The sequence below is a fragment of the Manis javanica genome, chromosome 10 (genome assembly GCF_040802235.1).
Source record: "Manis javanica isolate MJ-LG chromosome 10, MJ_LKY, whole genome shotgun sequence".
Taxonomy (NCBI): Eukaryota; Metazoa; Chordata; class Mammalia; order Pholidota; family Manidae; genus Manis; species Manis javanica.
In genome coordinates this window covers 53,135,694-53,159,106 of record NC_133165.1, presented here as the reverse complement: position 1 = coordinate 53,159,106, position 23,413 = coordinate 53,135,694, and the positions used below count along the sequence as shown (strand labels likewise).

General features: G+C 39.7%; 1 long non-coding RNA gene across 3 annotated transcripts; it reads right to left on the bottom strand.

Annotated features, from left to right (window-relative positions):
- Positions 1-3,062: 3,062 nt before the first annotated feature.
- Positions 3,063-21,725, bottom strand: LOC108394399 (uncharacterized). Of its 3 annotated transcripts, XR_012122290.1 has the most exons (8): positions 21,574-21,725; positions 19,307-19,389; positions 18,911-18,999; positions 17,668-17,732; positions 16,250-16,306; positions 15,893-16,008; positions 6,827-6,985; positions 3,063-3,935 (listed from the first exon to the last, which is right to left on the bottom strand). It is a non-coding gene; the product is annotated as an uncharacterized lncRNA (long non-coding RNA). The 3 variants fall into 3 exon arrangements; XR_012122289.1 differs by lacking the exon at positions 6,827-6,985; XR_012122291.1 differs by lacking the exons at positions 6,827-6,985; positions 21,574-21,725 and adding an exon at positions 21,327-21,567.
- Between the last annotated feature and the right edge of the window lie 1,688 nt (positions 21,726-23,413).

Below are 23,413 nucleotides of genomic sequence, written 5' to 3'. Positions count from 1 at the left end.
GGTGTTTAAGGTGTTAAACCAAATAAAACCTGGGAGTATGAGAGCTCTTGTACATTTTGAGAATTAAGTCACAGTGTTATGTCAGGGACATGACTAGTTTTTAGGACTTTAGGAAGTCAGCAAATTGTAAGAAAATTAATAGCTTGACTTAAGCATTTGTTTTGTGTCATAAACTGTTCTAAGCAGTTTCCATGTACCAACTGAAGTATGTGTAAGTGTTAGAACTGAGGTTGCTTCATTTCAGCACTCTTAGCCAGTGAGCTCTGTGGTGGGACAGTAGTTGTTAGTGTCAAATAAGACCATTGTAGTCCTTCAGAGAGTTGATCATGTTGGGAGAATCTCTTGTCATCTGGCCTATCTTACATTTCTTTTGGACATTTATGTGCCTGAAACTCCTTCCAGATGAAGTTGAATGAGGGTTGAGGAGTTGGAGCCCTGTGTGGGGACTCTCTGTAAGCATGAGGAATGGGAGCTTTTAGAATGCATATTTGGATTTAGGGGCTTCAGGTCTGCACATGACCTTGGTAAGGGAGGGAAAAGGCGTTCACTTAACCATCATAAGTGAAGTGTAAGCAGAGCTCAGCGATGATATGCTAGAGCACTAGCCTAGGATGTCTCCCTCTTGTTGGGACAAGATACTACCTTTTCCAAACCACTTTGATTCGTGACAACTAGAGAAAAGTCATAAAAATACAAAACGGAAAGACAAAAACTACCATAAAGTTACCTACTGAACAGAATACACCATTCTGTTGAAAAAGAAGTGTGTGTCTCCCTGGAAAACTGAGCATTGTTTGGAGGGCATCCTTCTGCATTATTTGATTCCAGCCCTTTCTTGATCTTTGAGCTACTTTACCCTCTTTTGAGTTGTAGGGACCCTATGCAAATTCTGTCCTGCTTCATGGAAGCTCAGCTGGCTTCTGCCCGCCACCACCCCACCAAGAGAAAACCCAGTTTTGCCTTCAGTTTTCCATTTACACATTCCTTTCCACATTCCTGATGTGTAATGTGTGCTTCTCGGGATCTCTTTTGAACCGGTTACAACAGTTGCTGGTTCCCTCGATTTAAATAAAATGTTCAGCATATGTTCATTTGTATCTCACACACAGTGTGAGAGTCATGATCTTACCTTCATGTTTTAACAGTTGGGTGGGGAGTCTTCCCCGAGATCCCCAGTGGCGTCAGCAGGTAAACTTGCTGCCAAGAGTAGAGCAGCTCATTGTTACCTGTGGGCATCATGTGGTACAGCAGGCTTGCTAGGACTCACTCATCTTGTGTAACTGGAGCTTTCTGCTCACTGACAGTTCCCTCTCCCCCGTCCTCCATCTCCTGACAACCACCTTTGCATTTCCTGGTTCTCTATGTTTGGCTTTCTCAGATACCTCATATAAATGGTATCACAGTTTTGTCCTTCTTCAACGCACCTAATTCACTTCGCGTAGTCTCCCAGTTCTATCCGTGTTGTCACAAATAGTGGGATTTCCTGAGTAATATTCCATTGTATGTGTTATACCTCATTTACTCTATCCCTTTGTCTCTGGGACATTTAGGTTGTTGCCATGTCTTAGAAGCTGTAACTGTTTCCAAGCTGCTCCCATCAGATTGTTTCTACTTGTTTCCGTACATGCTGAATGTAGTTCCTCTGCTGCCCTTAGGCCATCTGCCTTGTCCCATTTCTGAATAATGTCCAGCTCATCGAACTGTTGTAATTAGGCACAAAGTCCCCGTGGCTCTTCTGGCCTTGGTGGTTTTCTGCAGTTGCTCCATGATTGTCAGCTGATGTCATTCAGCAGAACTGCACCCTGACCACTGACTCACAGATATGCTTCTCCTGTGGCTTCTCTTCACTCAGCTGCTCATGTCATTAGCTACCTCTGTGTAGAGAGAGCTGCTCCCATCTGCTAAATTTCTCACACCACCTAGCTATTCCGGTTGCCTTGTGAGCCCCTCACTGTTTCAACCCTTCTCATTTCTTCAGCTTCCGTAACCTCTCGTCATAGCTGTCCTGAAATGTTTACCTTCCCTGAGCACCTGAGTTCTGGCAGACTTCCAACAGTGGGTCAGTGTTGTACAGTGAAGAATTTGGCCAGTCCTTGCCCCTGGTGCCTGGGCAGGAGGTTTCCTGAGTGGAAGGGGAGTTTGTCTGTTACTCACGCTCGGCCCCTGCCCTACTGAGCACACCCAAGTCAGTGCCAAGGGAGGCAAGTCAGGGGAGGGGTCAGCCATGCAGAAAGACCAACCGTGTGATGAAATGGGGATTTGAGCCCCATGATATCAGGCCCCTCTCTGGGATGGGGAAGGAGGCTGGACATTGAGTTCAAAATGTATGGCTAGTGATTGACTCAATCCCATGTAAACAGGGAAACCCTACTAAAACCTCTGGCCACTGAAACTCAGGTGAGCTTTCCTGGTGGGTGATACACATCTATGTGCCAGGAAGGAGGTGCATTGAGGACACAGAAGCCTGGTATTTGGGACTGTCCAGTCCTCTGATGCTCCCATCTGCAAGATGCTTTCCTCCACGTATTCATGTCACCAGCTTTCTCTTCTCCACAATTACTCAACAACTGTAGCTCTTCCTATCTTCTTGTCTGTCTCAGAAATTTCCCCAGCACCCCCATTTTTTTACTTTTTCCTACGTAAATACACATTCTACCACATAAGACTGGCATTGGAGGTTGTGACAGAAAGTCCCATCATGATTAAAATGCTGGGTGCATTTCCTTGAGTCTGTGGGTCTGCTTTGCATGGACTGTTTCCAGGAGTGTGTTTTGTTGAGTCACTTTTCCTTCATTTTGAATTTTGGATTATTATCTATGCACCCAGTGCACTTTCTTCCTCTTCTCTACTCCCCACCTTTCTCCTTCAATATGTTCTCGTTTCCTGCTTTAAGGCTCTCGCTTAATATCTGCTTTACCTTCCTTTGGTGTTTCTACGTAAAAAATTGAGTCAGGAATTATTTTCCAGAATTAAGATGTTTGTTGAATAGTCATGACCCCCTCAGGAAGCAACAGTGTCATTTGACAGTGAACAGGTACGCCAGCCCAGGACAGCCACACACATTATGATGTTGAGAAGACCCCCAGCTTTATTACATTTCCCCACAGATGCTCTGCATGACCCTCTTTCATAGTCTAAAACAACATACAAACAAGTCTTCAAGGCAAGTTTTAAAAAAGTACAACTGAATTCTTACAAATTAATAATGAAGACTAAACATAAAAATATGTATTTATAGGAACTTGAGAGAACTACCCACCTCGCTGTAAGCATAAATGATATATTATGTAAATATAAGAGATAAAAACACAGAAACCTCTCCTGCAAAATGGAAACAAAACTTTATGTATGTATAGTGTTGGCAACAACACTGTTAAGTGACAATTGTTTATCACAAAACTTCGTAAGAATAGCATCTTTTCAAACCATGACTCTTTCCAAACTATTTAAAATAAGTGTATAGAGAATATAAAAATAAATATAATTCTTAAGGTAACATGTTCAAAATAAACATTTACAAAATGTGTGCTGTTTTTGGCATATGATAGGCTATCTATTACAATCCTATGGCTCTAATTTCATCTTGTTAAAATAGTTCCCTCCCAATCTGAGTCTCTTAACTCCAGTTTCAAATGGTTCTAGATTGTGGCAACCAAATGCATGAAAAACCAGGACCTCCAACTTCTACCTCAGGGGAGATTTGAATTAAACCATCTGAAAATTCAGGTAGTGCCTTAGGAAGGGATGGAATCTGGAAAAACTCTGGTTCCTTTTTATTCTCCACAGACTCCTGGGTACCCTCAGATCCCAGGAGCATGCCATGATGTTCCATCTCATTCTAGAAGATTTTCCTCCCAGGAGGCTTCTCTCTTCCTCCCGTCAGTGTCTTGATTGATTTCCTGCTGAAAACTTGCATCTTCCCGGGGCTCAGTGACCTGGAGATAAGGAAAAAAGAGGATGTCAGATTTCAAGGAGGCAACTCTCCATAAATAAAGCTTATTCACGTTCTTGGGCAATTCTAGGTTAATGTTTAGACCAACTTGCAAGACATAGAGTTCATTTAACAGCCAGTTATTATTATCTTTGTTTCATTGCTATTTTTATTTGCCTTCCTTAATGAATGAATCATTTCAAAAGTACTGTTTACAAAGTAATACTTGTTTCTACTATCTCTCCTGTAACAAATGCATTCTTTATTACTGTCCTACTATATGTCTCTCCACCAAGTCACAACTGATATCAAAATCAGAAAGAGATGAATGTCTTTAAGAATGCAGCTCTCTCATGTACAACTTCCAGGCTGTCATCCATAGACTATATCTATAAGTAACCATGACTTTGACAATTCAGGAAACTAGTTATTGGTGAAGTATGAGAAATGAGAATCAAGAGAAAAATCTGTCAGGTCATATTAGAATTTGTAAAGAAAAGCATGGGAAGAGTCATATACCTTTAATTTAGTAAGGCAGATTTCAGAGAGGTAGTCATGATTAATAATCACAGCTGATGCCAATAAAAGAAAAGGAAGTAGGTACTAAAGGAATCAGGATGGTAGCATAGGAACTCACTGGAGTGGCACACTATAAAAAACAACAGAACAGTGTGCTATCAAGACCAGAGCACAAGTTTTGAATCCAGCTCCACCACCTACTTAGATGCCAAGCAAATCACTCTCCTCTCTGAATGTTTCCTCATCAGCAAAGTGGGAATAACATCTCCCATGAAGAGCTACTGTAGGGGGTTTGCTGCCTACTAAGCTCAGTATTTCTTTGCTGTTCTTTTTGTCCTCAGACTATACCCCATTAAGGAAGCACAAATACTGTGTTCAAAAGTTACTTATTTTCCCTTGGTAGTTGCATTATCAATTTGGTACACAGGCTCATTGGTTTCAATTTGTATTCAATTAGGTCTTGCTTTCTTCCTATTATTTAAAATTTTTTGAAATATGTAAAACACACATGGTCCTTTTCCCATGTTATTACAGTAATGGTATTATTCATTATGTAAGGTAAAAACTCTGGCCAATTTGGCCAAAATGTATATTCCAGGATGGTAATATTTATATTTACAACCTTAAACTACACAGTACTTTTGATCAATTTTAAGATAGCTGCCTACATAGTACTATGTGCCAAGCCCTTTAGTACTTTGTACAGTGAATGCTTTCATCCTCTAACAGACTTCTCCAGTATGTTGGCCAAGACCATACTGCCAGTAAGTGGAATAGGAAGAATCTGAACCCAGGCTCCAGAACCTTGCTCTTAGACACTTCATTATGTCTCCTGCACTCTAACTGATTACACATATGGTTAGGCCATATGGGGATTATGGAATTTAAACCATTTCTGACTTACCTAGAAAAAGATGTCATCTTAGGAAAATTATCATACTTTCTCATTATAAATATTTAAAAGACAGTAAGTGAACATGGACTAAGTTTCTCACAAATACTTGTTACTATTTAGCTCAAATCAACTGCACTACTGATTCCTCTCATTCAATTAACATTTATTAAACACCTTCAGAAAGTAAAGTGAGTGAATTTACTCTTCTCCAAATCCCACTGAAATGATGTAACTATATATATAAAACTCTCTAACAGCATGGGAAAAATGACAAGTATATCAACAACAAATCAGAATCTCTAAATAATTTTTGGAATGTATAAAAGAGAGCAGTTTCACAGAAAAGGAGTTAATGCCTCTGTAGCCTATAACAATACAGGTCAAAAGTCAGTCCTAGTTAGAGAACTGCAAGTTCTAAAAACTCAGTAAAAACTGCAGCTCAGAGAAACAGAAGCTGAGCACAGTAAAGGGCTATGGTTGGTATTTAATGGGATACCAGAAAAATCTGAACTGTACCAGTGTCTTTGATCATTTGGAATAGCTGATGACATCTACACCTCAGACTTTTTCATCTGAGTACAAAACTGCTTGAATGGACAAGTTGGGGATTTGCCAAGAGGAAGGGCAGTAGAAAGTGATAAGGGATACAATATTTTAACATTAGGCTAACAGAGAGAACAAAAGCACTGGCCAACAACTTATAGACACAAAAAATAAAATAAACAGCAAAGGAGGAAAACCCATAATGTACCCACTTTCCTAGTAACTATGAAGATATTCACAACGAAGGAAATCAAATCTTAAATACAGGGTGGTCCACTTAAAGCAGACATCTTTTATGAGCTACTGGTGTGATTCTAAATGGTTACTGGATGATAGCTACCTACTGGATTGTAGCTAAGTAGGCACATATAGAAACAGTCTTCTAAAGCTCTGGGGATTAGTTCTATATCAGCATTTCAACACACAAGAGTTTGTCTTCTTATTCTAACCCATTTTGTCTTCTTATTCTAACCCACTGAATCTTATCTAGGAGTCCTAAAGGTGACTTAACATGCTGATATATTACTGTCTATATGTTTTAAATAAGATTCCTTGTTATGGTTCCTAAGTAATTCATTACTTTTTTAAAAAATTTAAATTTAACTTCAAAGTAATTATTTTATGTACAGGACAAAATATGTATTTTCTCATTTTATGCATCCTAATAAGCAAATGTAGGATTTTAACATCATCTTCTAGGCTACCTGTGATTATCAATCATCCTTTACTTTTAGAATACTCATTTACACTTAGTTACTGAGTTCAATTAATGAGGTTCAATTAATGACCTCACTAATACTTAGCTAGTTGGAGGAAAATCTACTCTTGGGGCTACTGACTATATCCATAATCCACCTAGCTAGAGTAAGAAGTTTGACAGAATGGTTTTAGTTTAGTATAATGTCATCATTACTGGAAAATTCCCCAGTATATGTTACCTTTGATATGAAGAACAGCACTTGCATATAAACATTTGGATAGGTTGTCTGGTACTCTTTTCTCAGTGCAGTAATGTGGAAGAAGGCAGCAATCCAGGTAAGTATACAGTGCATATGGTAAAAATGACACAGAGATCCAGGTCTAAAACAGTGATATACCTTAGATTTAAAAAAATCAGAGTGCTTTTGGTGACTATATGATGGGTAAATAAGCAACTACATTATATTCCATGTATCCAATGTGATGAAATGACTCTATTTTGTCCTTAACAACAACAATACCTACCACATGTACTGTGGTGTTTCAGATATATTAACTCTTAATTTTTACAGGAGCCTTGAAGGGTAGGAGGTATTATCCTCATTTATATCCTATATATAAAGATAAAGCTCAAAAAGGCCAACTAACATGTCCAGAGCCACACAGCTGGTAAACGGCACAGCCAGAATTGGAACTGAGTTCTGACTTCAACCCCCATATTCTTTTCACAACTTTCTTAATAAAATAATCTCTGAGAATTCATGTATGTTCATTTTTAAACTAAATCAAGAGATGGGTGTGGGATTGATGGGGTTAATACATAATTCACATAAGGCAGAAATCAAATGCATAAGCACACATGACTTGATTGTTTTTCCCACACACTCTGTTGATGTATAATTAAGGGCTGAGTGATGAGAACCAAAGCAGTTCTCATGGCTTGGAGCTGCCTTCACTCAGTTTTGGTTTCCTTGAGAAGCGTCGCATCCTTGGGCTAGACTCAAGGCCGGAGAATGATGTTTGAGTTCATTGTAAGTTCATTTACTCAATAAATATGAGGAGTGCCTTTTCAGCATTGCTCTTGAGCTGTTACTCCTTGAGTCCCCTGGCTGGACCTTCCAGATCTCCAATATCTCATTGTGTCTCCTCTCTTGTCTGTGGGTCGGAAGCAGGGAGGAGACCAACAAGTGGCTCCCAAACAGGGACGGTTGAATCTCAGAACAAAGACCACTGAGACTCAGAACGGCGACATTTGAAACCCAGAGCGGGGAAGCTCTGCTCGGGCGACCCTTGAAAAGCAGAGCAGACAGGCTCCGAAGATTGTCTATCTGGTAAGACTCCTGAGAAATCGCGTGTAGGAATAGGATCGAGACGTCAGGGACAACTGAAACCAAAACAGCTAAACCGGAGGATTATTTACAATTGCTCTGTGCCCTCCTAAAAACATCAGGAGTGAGAACTTCTAAAAGAGATTTTGCTCAGCTTTATAAATATATTAAGAAGCATTGTTATTGGCTGCCACCACAGGTAACCTTTGAACAGACTGATTGGAATAATGTATTAAGAGACTTTAAAAAGGCTCACAGAAAGGGGGATGTAATCCCTGTGCCTGTCTGGTCTTTATGTAATCTGACTGCTTTTGCCTTGTAGCCTTTGCAGACTGCCCCACTGTCTGAGACTAAATCTGATGCACAGGAAGAAGAGAGAGAACTCTTAGATGATGTGGCAAAATCAAGTAAATGTTCCTCATCTCCACATTCTTTTGACTCCTCTTTATCGCCTCCCTCCTCAGAGAACGATGATGAAAGTCCTGTTCCATCTCTCTCATCATAAAAAATTCTCAGCCTCTGCCTCTGCAGTGTCTGCCTTTGTGGCAGGAATATGCAAAGCCCGGAGATAGGGTGATATAGATGCTTATTTGGCACCCTTAGCACCAGTTAACTTAACCCCTTTTGAGCCAGGTGAAGATGCCGATTTTCCACAAGGTGGAGTCAGAGAACTTTATATGCCTAATCCTTATAAGACATTAAAAGATTTCAAACAAGCCATTTCTGCTTATGGCACTAATTCACCATAAGTTGTGGGTCTCTTGAGAGGGTTAATGGAACAAGAAAGGATGATTCCTCATGATTGGGACTTATTAGCTAGTACCTATTTAATCTCTTCTGAATTTTGACAATTCAAAGCATGGTGATATAAGGAAGCAAAAGCACAAGCTTTGAGTTTGAGAAATCAGTGTGCCAATCCTCTGGTCTTATAACTGCTGAAAAACTGACAGGACAAGGATATTGGCTGCAGTTAGAGAGACAAGCTGGGTATGAGGACACAGCAGTAACACAAGTACATCTATATTGTCTGAAAGCTTGGGAAAAGATCCAAGCAGCTGGAAAGCCCACTTTACCGTTCAGTAAGCTTAAACAGAGACTTAATGAACCATATGTTGACTTTATTGTGAGATTACAAGATAATTTGAGAAGGACTATAGCCCATCCAGATTTAAGAGAAATGTTGTTGCAAATACTAGCTTATGATAATGCTAATACAGAATGCCAAAGAGTTATTCAACCCTTAAAAGCTGTGGGAGCTGGAATGGAAGATTATATTAAGGCTTGTGCTCATGTGGGTTCTCCTACATATCAAGCTAACTCACTAGCAACCGCTATGAAGGGAAGATCAAGGGGAAATTTAAGAAATCTGAAATGTTTTGGCTGTGGTAAACAAAGACATATGAAAAGGGACTGCAGATCACAAAAGAGAGCAAAAGAGTTAAATGTCAAAAATAAACTGCCATCTGTTTGCCCAAAATGTAGAAAAGGGAAGCATTGGTCTAATGAGTGTCGTTCAAAATTTGATAAAGATGATAATCCTATCAATGAGTCTCAGCTTTTAACTTTCAACCAGGCCAGCCTCTGAGGCCCTAAAAAATAATACAGAGGCATCTTCCCCAGGTAAAAGAACATGGCATGGAAGGAGAGGAGCCAAGATGGCAGTGTGAGTAGGGCAGCGGAAATCTCCTCCCAAAACCATATATATTTTTGAAAATACAACAAATACAACTATTCCTAAAACAGAGACCAGAAGATACAGTACAACAGCCAGGCTACATCTACACCTGCGAGAACCCAGTGCCTCACAAAGGGGGTAAGATACAAGCTGCGGCCCGGCAGGACACAAGCGCCCCCGACCCCAGCTCCCCAGCAGGAGGAGAGGAGTCAGAGCAGGAAGGGAAAGGGAACCCAGGCCTACTAAATACCCAGCCCTAGTCATCCACACCGGGAGCGCAGACACACAGTGCATGGTGTGCTGGATACTAGGGAAACAGAAAGTAAAACCTGCAAGTGGGTCCCTGCAGCTGGCGCCCCTGGGACAAAAGAGTGTTTTTTTGAAAGTCTCAAAGGGACAGAAGCCTCACAGCTGGACAGAAGCACCTCGGCACACTTAGCCCAGCCGCTGGGAATCCCGGAGAACTATGGGTGCTCTAACAACCTGGGCGGCACCGCAGCTCTGAGGCCCCTCTTGGCGATAAACAGCCTCCCGCCCGTTCCCCCTCCGGCGTGGCCCCTCCACAGTGAGGCAGTAGCCTGAGGGCAGCTACGCCGCCCACAGCAGCTGCCTGGGCCACACTAAGAGGCCCTGTCGGCGCGCAGCTGCCCAGCACAAAGCCACTAGGGGTCGCTGTTCTCACAGGCAGGGAAGGCAACAGGCAAGCAATAAGGGACTTTGTTCTCCAAGATGACACACGCCAACTGCCTACGACTACCTCTATTGTCATGAAAAGACAGAAGAATTTGATACAGACAAGAATATCCCAGACATTGCCTGAGAGGGAACCTGGAAGATAGATTTAACCAATCTTCCTGAAAAAGAATTCAAAATAAAGGTCATAACCATGCTGATAGAGATGCAGAGAAAAATGCAAGACCTAATGGATAAAGTTGGGAGGGAGAATACAGAAATAAAACAATCTCTGGAAGGACTTAAAAGCAGAATGGACGAGATGCAAGAGGCCATTAATGGAATAGAAATGAGAGAACAGGAACGCAGAGAAGCTGATGCCGAGAGAGATAAAAGGATCTCCAGGAATGAAAGATTAAGAGAACTGTGTGACCAATCCAAACAGAACAATATCTGCATTATAGGGGTACCAGAAGAAGAAGAGAGAAAAAAAGGGATAGAAAGTGTATTTGAAGAAATAAATGCTGAAAACTTCCCCAAACTGGGGAAGGAAATAGTGACTCAGATCACGGAAGCACACAGAACTCCCAACAGAAGGGACCCAAGGAGGACAACACCAAGACACATAATTAAAATGGCAAAGATCAAGGACAAGGACAGACTATTAAAGGCAGCTAGAGAGAGAAAAAAGGTCACCTAAAAGGTAAACCCATCAGGCTATCATCAGACTTCTCAACAGAAACCTTACAGGCCAGAAGAGAATGGCATGATATATTTAATGCAATGAAACAGAAGGGCCTTGAACCAAGGATACTGTATCCAGCACGATTATCATTTAAATATGAAGGAGGGATTAAACAATTTCCAGACAAGCAAAAGTTGAGGGAATTTGCCTCCCACAAACCACCTCTACAGGATATTTTAAAGGGACTGCTCTACTATGGAAGTACTCTTAAGGCTAAATAGATGTCAACAGAGAAAATAAAATCACAACAAAGAAAGCAGACCAACCAAATACTAACTAAAGGCAAAAAATAAAATCAACTACTCACAAAAGCAGTCAGAAGAAACACAAAAGAGCACAAAATAAAACACCTAACATATAGAGAATGGAGGAGGAGGAGTAAGAAGGGACAATAAAGAATTATCAGACTGTGTTTATAATAGCTTAATAAGAGAGTTAAGTTAGACAGTAAGATAGTAAAGAAGCTAACCTTGAACCTTTGGTAACCACGAATCTAAAGCCTGCAATGGCAATAAGTACATATCTTTCAAAAATCACCCTAAATGTAAATGAACTGAATGCACCAATCAAAAGACACAGACTAATAGAATGGATAAAAAAGCAAGACCCATCTATATGCTGCTTACAAGAGACACCTCAAACCCAAAGACATGCACAGACTAAAGTCAAGGGATGGAAAAAGATATTTCATGCAAACAACAGGGAGAAAAAAAAGCAGGTGTTGCAGTACTAGTATCAGAAAAAATAGACTTCAAAACAAAGAAAATAACAAGAGATAAAGAAGGACATTACATAATGATAAAGGGATCAGTCCAACAAGAGGATATAACCATTATAAATATATATGCACCCAATACAGGAGCACCAACATATGTGAAACAAATATTAACAGAATTAAAGGAGGAAATACAATGCAATGCATTCATTTTAGGAGACTTCAACACACCACTCACTCCCAAGGACAGATCCACCAGACAGAAAAAAAGTAAGGACACAGAGGCACTAAACAACACACTAGAACAGATGGACCTAATAGACATCTATAAACTCTGCACCCAAAAGCAACAGGAAACACATTCTTTTCAAGTGCACATGGAGCATTCTCCAGAATAGACCACATATTAGGCCACAAACAGAGCCTCAGTAAACTCAAGATTGAAATTCTACCAACCAACTTCTCAGACCACAAAGGTATAAAACTAGAAATAAATAGTACAAAGAAAGCAAAAAGGCTCACAAACACATGGAGGCTTAACAACATGCTCCTAAATATCAATAGATCAATGACCAAATCAAAATAGACATCAAGCAATATATGGAAACAAATGACAACAACAACACAAACCCCCCACTTCTGTGGGATGCAGCGAAAGCAGTTTTAAGAGGAAAGTATATAGCAATCCAGGCCTATTTAAAGAAGGAAGAATAATCCCAAATGAATAGTCTAAAATCAAAATTATCAAAATTGGAAAAAGAAGGACAAATGAGACCTAAAAGCAAAAGGAGGGACATGATAAAGATCAGAGAAGAAATAAATAAAATAGAGAAGAATAAAACATAGAAAAAAATCAATGAAACCAAGAGCTGGTACTTTGAGAAAATTAACAAAATAGATAAGCCCCAAGCCAGACTTCTTAAGAGAAAAAGAGAATCAACACACATCAACAGACTCAGAAATGAGAAAGGAAAAATCACGATGGACCCCATAGAAATACAAAGAATTATTAGTGAATACTATGAAAACCTATATGCTAACAAGCTTGGAAACCTAGGAGAAATGGACAACATCCTAGAAAAATACAACCTTCCAAGAATGACCCAGAAAGAAACAGAAAATCTAAACAGACCAATTACCAGCAATGAAATTGAAGCAGTCGGTAATCAAAAAACTACCCAAGAACAAAATCCCCGGGCCAGATGGATTCACCTCAGAATTTTATCAGACATACAGGGAAGACATAATACCCATTCTCCTTAAAGTTTTCCAAAAAATAGAAGAGGAGGGAATGCTCCCAAACTCATTCTATGAAGCCAACATCACCCTAATACCAAAACCAGGCAAAGACACCACCAAAAAAGAAAACTACAGACCAATATCCCTGATGAACGTAGATGCAAAAATACTCAATAAAATATTAGCAAACCGAGTTCAAAAATACATCAAAAGGATAGTACACCATGATCAAGTGGGATTCATCCCAGGGATGCAAGGATGGTACAACATTCGAAAATCCATCAACATCATCCACCACATCAACAAAAAGGACAAAAATCACATGATCATCTCCATAGATGCTGAAAAAGCATTCGACAAAATTCAACATCCATTCATGATAAAAACTCTCAACAAAACGGGTATAGAGGGCAAAGTACCTCAACATAATAAAGGCCATATATGATAAACTGACAGACAACATCATACTGAACAGCGAGAAGCTGAAAGCTTTTCCTCTAAGATTGGGAACAAGATAAGGATGCCCACTCTACCCATTGTTATTCAACATAGTACTGGGGATCCTAGCCATGGCAATCAGACAAAACAAAGAAATACAAGGAATCCAGATTGGTAAAGAAGAAGTTAAACTGTCACCGTTTGCAGATGACATGATATTGTACATAAAAAACCCTAGGACTCCACTCCAAAACTACTAGAACTAATATCTGAATTCAGCAAAGTTGCAGGATACAAAATTAATACACATAAATCTGTGGCTTTCATATACAGCAACAATGAACTAATAGAAAGAGAAATCAGGAAAACAATTCCACTCACAATTGCATCAAAAAGAATAAAATACCTAGGAATAAACCTAACCAAGGACGTGAAAGACCTATATACCATGAAAACTACAAGACACTCTTAAGAGAAATTAAAGAGGACTCTAACAAATGGGAACTCATCCCATGCTCTTGGCTAGGAAGAATAAATCTCGTCAAAATGGCCATCCTGCTCAAAGTAATCTACAGATTCAATGCAATCCCTATCAAATTACCAACAGCATTCTTCAATGAACTGGAACAAATAGTTTTAAAATTCATATGGAACCACAAAAGACCCCGAATAGCCAAAGCAATCCTGAGAAGGAAGAATAAAGCAGGGGGCATCTCGCTTCCCAACTTCAAGCTCTACTACAAAGCCACAGTAATCAAGACAATTTGGTACTGGCACAAGAACAGAGCCACAGACCAATGGAAGAGAATAGAGAGTCCAGATATTAACCCAAACATATACAGGGAAGACATACAGGGAAGACATATACAGTCAATTAATATATGATAAAGAAGACATGGACATACAATGGGGAAATGACAGCTTCTTCAACAGCTGGTGTTGGCAAAAATGGACAGCTACATGTAAGAGAATGAAACTGGATCATTGTCTAACCCCATACACAAAAGTAAATTTGAAATGGATCAAAGACCCTGAATGTAAGTCATGAAACCATAAAACTCTTAGAAAAAACATAGGCAAAAATCTTTTGGACATAAACATGAGTGACTTCTTCATGAACATATCTCCCCAGGCAAGGAAAACAAAAGCAAAAATGAACAAGTGGGACCACATCAAGCTGAAAACCTTCTGTCCAGCAAAGGACACCATCAATAGAACAAAAAGGCATCCTACTGTATGGGAGAATATATTCATAAATGACAGATCTGATAAAGGGTTGACATCCAAAATATATAAAGAGCTCATGCACCTCAACAAGCAAAGAGCAAATAATCCAATTAAAAAATGGGCAGAGGAGCTGAATAGACAGTTCTCTAAAGAAGAAATTCAGATGGCCAACAGACACATGAAAAGATGCTCCACATCGCTAGTCATAAGAGAAATGGAAATTAAAACCACAGTGAGATATCACCTCACACCTGTAAGGATCGCCACCATCCAAAAGACAAACAACAAATGTTGGCAAGGTTGTGGAGAATGGGGAACCCTCCTACACTGCTGGTGGGAATGTAAATTCGTTCAACCATTGTGGAAAGCAATACGTAGGTTCCTGAAAAATCTCAAAATAGAAATACCATTTGACCCAGAAATTCCACTTCTAGGAATTTACCCTAAGAATACAGCATCCCAGTTTGAAAAAGACAGATGCACTCCTATGTTTATCTCAGGACTACTTACAATAGCCAAAAATGGAAGCAACCTAAGTGTCCATCAGTAGATGAATGGATAAAGAAGATGTGGTACATATACACAATGGAATATTATTCAGCCATAAGAAGAAAACAAATCCTACCATTCGCAACAACACGGATGGACCTAGAGGGGTATTACTTACGCTCAGTGAAACAAGCCAGGTGGAGAAAGACAAGTACCAAATGATTTCACTCATATGTAGAGTATAAGAACAAAGAAAAACTGAAGGAACAAAACAGCAGCAGACTCACAGAACCCAAGAATGGACTAAGAGTTACCAAAGGGAAAGGGACTGGAGATGATGGGTGGGAAGGGAGGGATAAGGATGGGGAAAAAGAAATGGGGCATTACAATTAGCATGTATAATGTGTGGGGGGGGCACGGGGAGGGCTGTGCAACACAGAGAAGACAAGTAGTGATTCTACAGCATCTTACTACGCTGATGGACAGTGACTGTAATGGGGTTTGTGAGGGGGGGCTTGGTGAAGGGGGGAGCCTAGTAAACATAATGTTCTTCATGTAATTGTAGGTTAATGATTCCAAAAAAAAAAAAAAAATACTAGAGGGGAAATAGGAAAAACACTTAGGATTCTATAATCAGTTTACATACTACCACAGATGAAAAATAATCAACAATATAAATGTCTAGAAACAACAAATTTCAACAGCTACTTTCTTTTACTACAAATCAATCTTCTTAAAAACTTAGTATCTTTGAGTGTAATCTCAAAATGCACTTACGAGCGTGTGGATTCTGAATAGCAACAGCTTTGTCAATCCTTAGCTGAGACTGAATAGCAGCTACTTTCCAACGACGAAATTCTGGTGCCGTGGAAGGGAACTCCATTAGGATATCACTGCAGAAAACATGAAGATAAGAGCTGCGAGTCAAAAATTTAAAACCAATATCCATTCCACATAACTGTAATGCTCTCAATATTAAACTTTAGGCTGTGCTATAAGCACAGTGTTCTAAGCAGTCTGTAAATTATAATCCAAAACCAAAGTGAGAGATCATACTGCACATTAAAAAGACCAGAACTCAGCAGTTTAGCATTTCTCTAAAAGCAGATGCCCTAATCACATGCAGGTACTTACATATCATCCCGCAGGCATTCCACAGTGTAAGCCATGTTTTCCCTTGTTGAAGTCACACTGAATCAGAAATAAATTACAGTGAATTGTCTAAATCAGAAGAACAAGCTTTCCTTTATATCTTTGTTAAATCAACTGATTCCTTTGGGAAAAATTATTTTGAAGTATAAAAAAATATGATAAAAACAAAAATTATTATTCATCAACAAAATTTTAAAAATATTTTAAAAAATTTTTAAATAAAAAGCAAATAATTCTACCTTAAAAAGGAAGGAAATCCTTTTTACACATGGATGAATTTTGAAGATGTTATGCTAAGGAAGGTCAGACACGAAAGGACAAATATTGTACATGATTCCACCCGAGATACCTGGAGTAGTCAAATTCATATAGACAGAACATAGAGTGGTTGCCAGGTGCCAGAAGAAGAAGGGAATGGTGAGTTACTGTTTAACAGCTACAGAGTTTTAGCTGCGGAATATGAAAACATTCTAGAGATGGATGGTGATGGCTGCATACTGCCACTTAACACCTAGAACTGTACACTTAAAAGTGGTAATTTTATGTTATGTACGTTTTACCACAATTTAATAAAATGGCAACTAAAGTTAAAGATTTCTTTGTCTCCTTCCCAGGCTAATGCCTTTACTCTCTTCCACTCTAGAGACAACATAATTATAAGCATTACATATTGTTACTTTATTTAAAAAATTACAAATGCTCATACCTTAAAAATATCTTAGAACTTGTTTTTCCACAGAACATTTTGTTCTTAACCCTGCTATACTGATACTTAGATCTAGTTTATTCCTTAACTGCTGTGTAGTAGTCCCATCATATGACTGTATCCATTTTCCCTCAAGAAGGGCATTTAAATTGTTTCCCGTCTATACATCAGCTTTGTACACGTAGATTAGAAACTGCTAAGTTATAGAATATGCTCATTTTCAGTATTACTCCTTGATTCTTTTCTAAGTAGTTTACTGTATTACCCTCCCACTGGCAATGTGAGACATTCTCCATCTCCCTTAACACTGCCAACATGATATATAAAAAAATCTAATGGGTGTGTATCTCCTGATTATAAGTAAAGATGAATGTTTCTGGCTTCCTCTTCTGGGAATTGCCTGTTCTTAACCTTTGTCCACTCATTTTCTCTTTGTTTTGTTCCTAATTTGTACTTTATTTTTCAAAATATTCCTCTCCATGTTATCTTTATTACAAATATGTACTTCCCGTTAAATTTTTACTTTAAGGCATGAGATGTTTTACATTTTGATATAGTCAAATTCATTAATCTTTTCTTTCTTGTTCCTTACTTTAAGAAACCCTTAACCACCTCTGTAAAAGAAAATTCCCTTATAATTGAGTATTCTCTGGTGTTTTCACTCTTTATTTCCTACTAGTAATTTTCAACAAACCTTAATTTACCACCAACTGCTTCAATTCCTCAGGTTATCTTGAAAGATGAAGCTCCTTTTGTAGTCTGGAAAAAGAATAACAATTGTTTTTAGTAGCTTTTTAATGATGAGTTTGCCAAACATCACACTGAATCAAAATCTCATGTCTAATTGTCATTAGATTCAAGAGGAACTTTACCTTAAATAGTGAGTCTTTCTTATTTCAGAATTACAAAACAAAGTGCACCAAAAAAACTTAAGTATATATTTTTATATAAAGTATGTTTAAGTAAATATTCCATTAAAAAATACAAATGTACTGGATTCATCAGTTTATTCTGAAAGAGATTTGCATATGGGAAAGTGTTATTTTCTTTCAATTTATGGCACTTTTTTTTAGAATTCAATTTTTTTTTTACTGGTTTCTTATACTCTAGAACTAACATTCAGATGGACATGAATTTAATGCTGCTCTGTGGCAAATATTCTGTGTTTTTTCACCTATTAGGTGACTGCACTGGGAACAACAAACTCATGCTCACCCAGAACCTGTGAATGTGACCTTCTTTGGAAATAATCCTTGCAAATATTAATATTTAAAATGAGGTCATACTGGATTAGAGTGGGCCCTACAGGCTAATGTGACTGGAAATATCAAATAAGAGGAAAACCTGGACACAGAGACACAGAGAGAAGGCCATGTGACAACAGAGGCAGAGGTTGGAGCAGCAGAGCTATAAGCCAGGGAATACCAAACACTGCTGGCAACCGTCAGAAGCTAGGAAGGGACAAGGGAAGTCTTCCTAGAGCCCTGAGAGGAAGCATGGCTCTACTGACATCCTGACTTTGACCTCTATTCTCTAGGACTGTGAGAGGATAAATTTCTGTTGTTTAAGTTGCTCGGTTTGTAGCACAGGCATACCTCGCTTACTGCACATCATAGATATTATATTTTTACAAATTAAAGGTTTGTGGCAACCCTGCATCAATCAAGTCTTACAGGGCATTTTTCCAATAGTATTTACTCACTCTGTGTCTCCTGGTCTCACTTTAATTCTTGCAATATTTCAATTTTTAATTTTTTGTTACGGTGATCTATGATTATGACCTGCTGAAAGCTCAGATGATGGTTAGCGATTTTTAGTAATAAAGTATTTTTAAATTAGGATATGCACATTGTTTTTTCAGACACAATGCTATTACACACTTAACAGACTACATTATAGTATATGTACTGGGAAACCAAAAAATTCATTTGACTCACGATAAAGCGGTATCTCCAGGGTATGCCTGTAATTTGTCATGGCAGCTCCAAGAAACTAATACTCAGATGTTGATTTTAGGTTTTCTTTTCTGTAGGACCAAGATACCACAGCATTTCTAAACATAGTGAGGTAGTACACATGCTTACCAAACTGGATGCAAGACGAAGCATATGAGAGGTTCCCAAATTATTGGAGTCCTCATTTCTACTGCCTGCTTTAATGAACAAACCAATTCTTGACAAAGGAACATAGTTTTTCAGAGAAGCAATCACTAAGCCATTTGGTAATTTGGTAAACTATATTTAAAATAAAATAGAGATGTGATTAATGTCTTTACTACTACCAAGGACAGAAAGGTATGTATGAGTTCCAGTGAGCAGCTCAGTGGGACTAACCTCAATGTCCTGAGGATGTGCAGGTGCTCCTGAAGGGGCAACCGTGGCTTTAATTTTGGGAGCAACTTTGAGGAATAAAATCTCTAAACACAAAAAGACAGGTTACACTTAATTCTCAAAAGAACAATACATACTATACACATCACTTTATAGATTTTAGCATTACTGATTCTCTTATCTGCTCAGAGTCTCATCTTTTTAGTCTATTTCCAATTGCAATGACTTCACCTCCTTCTTTTAGTAATCTTTAAAGAAAGGCAAAGCCTACCAAGAAAAATTTTCTCCAAGCCCCCAGTATTTCCCATAGTATCTGTACTCTCTTGTAAGCTACACTGAGACAATACAACCAGGGATTTTACCTTCTTTGACTAATACAAAGTTGCATTACCCTGAGATTAAAAATAGCTTCATTCACAGCAGTTTCTTGATTATGGAGAATCTGGAAGTCATTGGAAGGGTAACAGGGTCCTCTTAAATGTCCAATAATGGGTTCAAAATGTGTAACTTTACTTTTGGGGTGTGTGTGTGTGTGAGTGTGAAAATGATGCCACAGAATTCATTTTGATTGTGCCTAAGGTTCATGAGATTACTCGTGGAGATGTTAAGAGTTAATTGAACTTGGTACTTCCAAGATGGTGAGGAACCCCCCACCCCCCATCAGAGGCTGCAATGCCCCTAGGTCTGTGGAGACCAGCAGGGCTGTTTGTTGTGCATTCAGATCAGTGCTGTACTGAACTGGTTTCTAGTTCTTACTGCTGTTAGTACATTTTAATTATAGATGACAATCAGCTTTGCTTTTTCATCATCAATTTCATCTTTTGCTAGGTGTGGTATTTGCAACCCTACTTGTGACTTTAGCTTTTGACCTGCTAAAAAGTACAATTTAGATATGTGGGTATAGCAGTTCAAGTATGAATACTCATTAGTTCCACTGCCAAGGGAAATTTAGGTGATTTCCCCTCAAATGTGCCTGAACAGCGAGTGTATTGGTTATGTGCTTCCTGTAATTTGTCCCACTCAAACGTGCTGCAAAATTATCCTAGTAACTGTCAATTACTAGGTTATTTAGTATTTAATAAAATATGCATAAATTTCTTATGGGAACTAAGTGTTATAATTAGAAACATGAACAACTGCTTTCAAGTTTACTGCAATTTTTTTACATTGGTCCTCTCCTACTCTGTTATCTTTGAGTCTTTTTTTCTACTGCAAGGTGGGGATGGATGGAATTGAGGAAATTTCGCCATCTTTTGCCAGTCTAACTGGGCTTCTCTCAAAGGTTATTAACCATTACTTTGTCCAAGGGCAAGACAATTACAGCCTAAATCATAGTCATTTGTATCATCCACAGCGTATCTATTTCAACATTAAGTACAGGTAAACTCCATTCCCTGTTCTGTACCTCCCTCTGGCAGGTTACTAGGTTACCTATCGGCATTTGGGACGTTTTTGTAGGGGGCTATCTTTATGCGCTGCATGATGTTTAACAACACCCCCACCCCTCCGCCAAGTTGTTATAACCAAAAATGTCTACAGATAGCGCCAACTTCCCCTGGGGGATAAACTGGTCTACTTGAGGTTTTTAAGTATTCCCCATCTCCCTCTGATAAACACCACTCCACGAGAACATACGCTGACATCTACAGAATTTCCCCCAAGTGGCAGCTATGTTTCACTTGGGCTTGAAGGAGGAGCCTTTAGTAGTTCTTGAGAGCACACCGAGACCCTCTAGAGGAACAAGTGATCTCGAGAAAGCACACATTATTCTGCGAGGTCACCGTTATAATAATCAAGTTCCAGACATAGTGGTAAGGGTTACTATACAGGCCTTAGCTCATTTCTTACAATTTTGCTCATAAGCCCACTTAAGCGTTGGGGAAACTAACTGCCCCAGAAGCATAGGACGCAGCTGATGGGCTAAGAGTTGAGGGCTAGGTCCGCGGCGGCCCCCTCCTCGCGATCGCTTCGGCACTCAAGTGCAGCAGTGACCTTCAGTGGTCTCTCCACCTAGTCGCCTCACCTCCGCTCTCAAGCCCTTTCCATCTATTCAGGTTTTCCGGTGTTCGGCTTCTTCCGCTCAGAGCACGAGAGGGGCCTCCAGAGCCCGACCCACCCAGCCTGCAGCCGCCCGTTTGGCCCGCAAGGTTCAGCTGAAGGGCAGCCCCAAGGCGAAGGCCCAGGGACCCCAAGCCAGGCGCCTCCGGTACGTATCAGCCGGCTCACAAACGGCTCCCCAACACTTCCCCAAGCCCGCCGGCTGTGCTCACCGAGAAGAACCCAGCTCTGGTTAGCAGCTTCATCGTTCAAGGTTGCTCCGAGCCACGGTCAAAGCCCGCTCAGAAGTAAGCAAGACGGTGACCGACGAGTTTCCCAGCTTTCCCCGCGACACGCTTTCCCACACGCCCTACGTGAAGGGACTCTCTATACGGACCGCACTCTACTGCTCCCTGGAGGAGGTTGGACCAATCCAATTCTTCCGAGATGCAGAATAGGGAGACGCATAATTTCATAAGCAAATATTCATTGGGTAAATTAGCTTACCCCTTTTTGGTTTCCATTCCTGGCTTGGAGAGTCACTCTGTCATCTTCTGACAGTGTCCACGACAGCCCATCGCAACTCCCCTGCACTGTGGATTCTCCCGATCCGAACCGTCAAATGAAACAGCCCCTTTTCCCGGGATTCCTGCCGCAGTCTCCGGCCTCGCTCGTCCTCGGAAGCCAGCGGCTCTAGGAGAGAGGTGGCTTCGAAAGCCGGGACTGATTGCCTTTCGCTTGAAGCCCACTCCGGGTCTCTGCTCTCTGGAATTTATTTGTAGTCTGAAGTTACGTAGAAAATAAAACTAACCATAGTTTTTTTACGTAACTCTTTGGAGTAGGGTGTGTGTGTGTCCGCGAGAGAGAATTGCATACTTGAAATTTGCTGAGAGTAGCTCTTTAAAGTTCTCACCACACAATAACAAAATGTAATTTTGTGAGGTTACGGATGTTATCATGGCAATCATTTCACAAATCACATTTTCTCTTTTTAACTCATACAATGTTACATGTCAATTATAGCTCAGTAAAGCTGGGGGTAGGAGAAGGATTTTCTGTTCAGGTCTCTTGGGATTCCATATGAATTTTAGAATAGATTTTTCTACACCTTTCTCCTGCCCCCAAAATTGGAATTTTGAGACGAACTGGCTGAATCTGTTGGGGAGTATTGACATCTTAACAGTTTTAAGTCTGCCAGTCCATGAACACACAATGTCTACTTATTTGTCTAATTTCTTTCAGCAACATTTTGTCGTTTTCAGCATGTCTTATTCTTCAGTTATAACATGGCCCACACATCAAAAACACAACTGCAATCCCCCCCCCGAAAAAAATTCTGTTCAAAGTGTGGTAGGATCTGAAACAATTCCTGATATTGGCTACATAAATAACAAAATCCTAAATTTATTACGTATTTTTGCAACATTGCAAAATTTCCTAGTAAACTTTCAGCTACGAGTAGGACTGCCATCTTGTGGTCAGATATTCCACTTCCACATATGCCCATTGAAAGACATTAACTGCTGCTTTTATGTGGAGGGTGTGTGTGAATGAGTGCGTGGTTGGGATGGGACGCCATTATTAATACACGTGTACGGTGTTGACAGGTGGTGTGCGTTTCTGACCTCATGCTTTTGTTCAGCTCCCAGTTTTACAGCTAGTCATAGTGAGAGGAAGGTAGACGCCTGAGCTCCAATTCTTATTTTGTGTTATCACTCCCATACACTTTGAAGAATAAATGCTCGGAGTAGTAAACCCCCATCCCCATAATGGAGAGAAGTAGTGAAAGAGCTGAGAATGGAGGACACAGAAGGAGAAAGTGGGAGATCGAAAGGGTAAATATAGGTTACAAAAGGGGGTGGTTAAAAGAGGATTCTCAAGATGAGGTTCCAGATTAATCCTATCTTCTTAAAGTTACTATTGTTAATTAAATGTAGTTTTAAAATTCTCTTTTCCTTCTTTATAATACTCATGGCCCAGTATAGTATTAAGAACAAAGGTGTAGGCAACAGAAAACTGAGGTTTCTCCAGGTTGCCTTACCAGCTTCTGACACAGCTCTAGCATTTTACTGA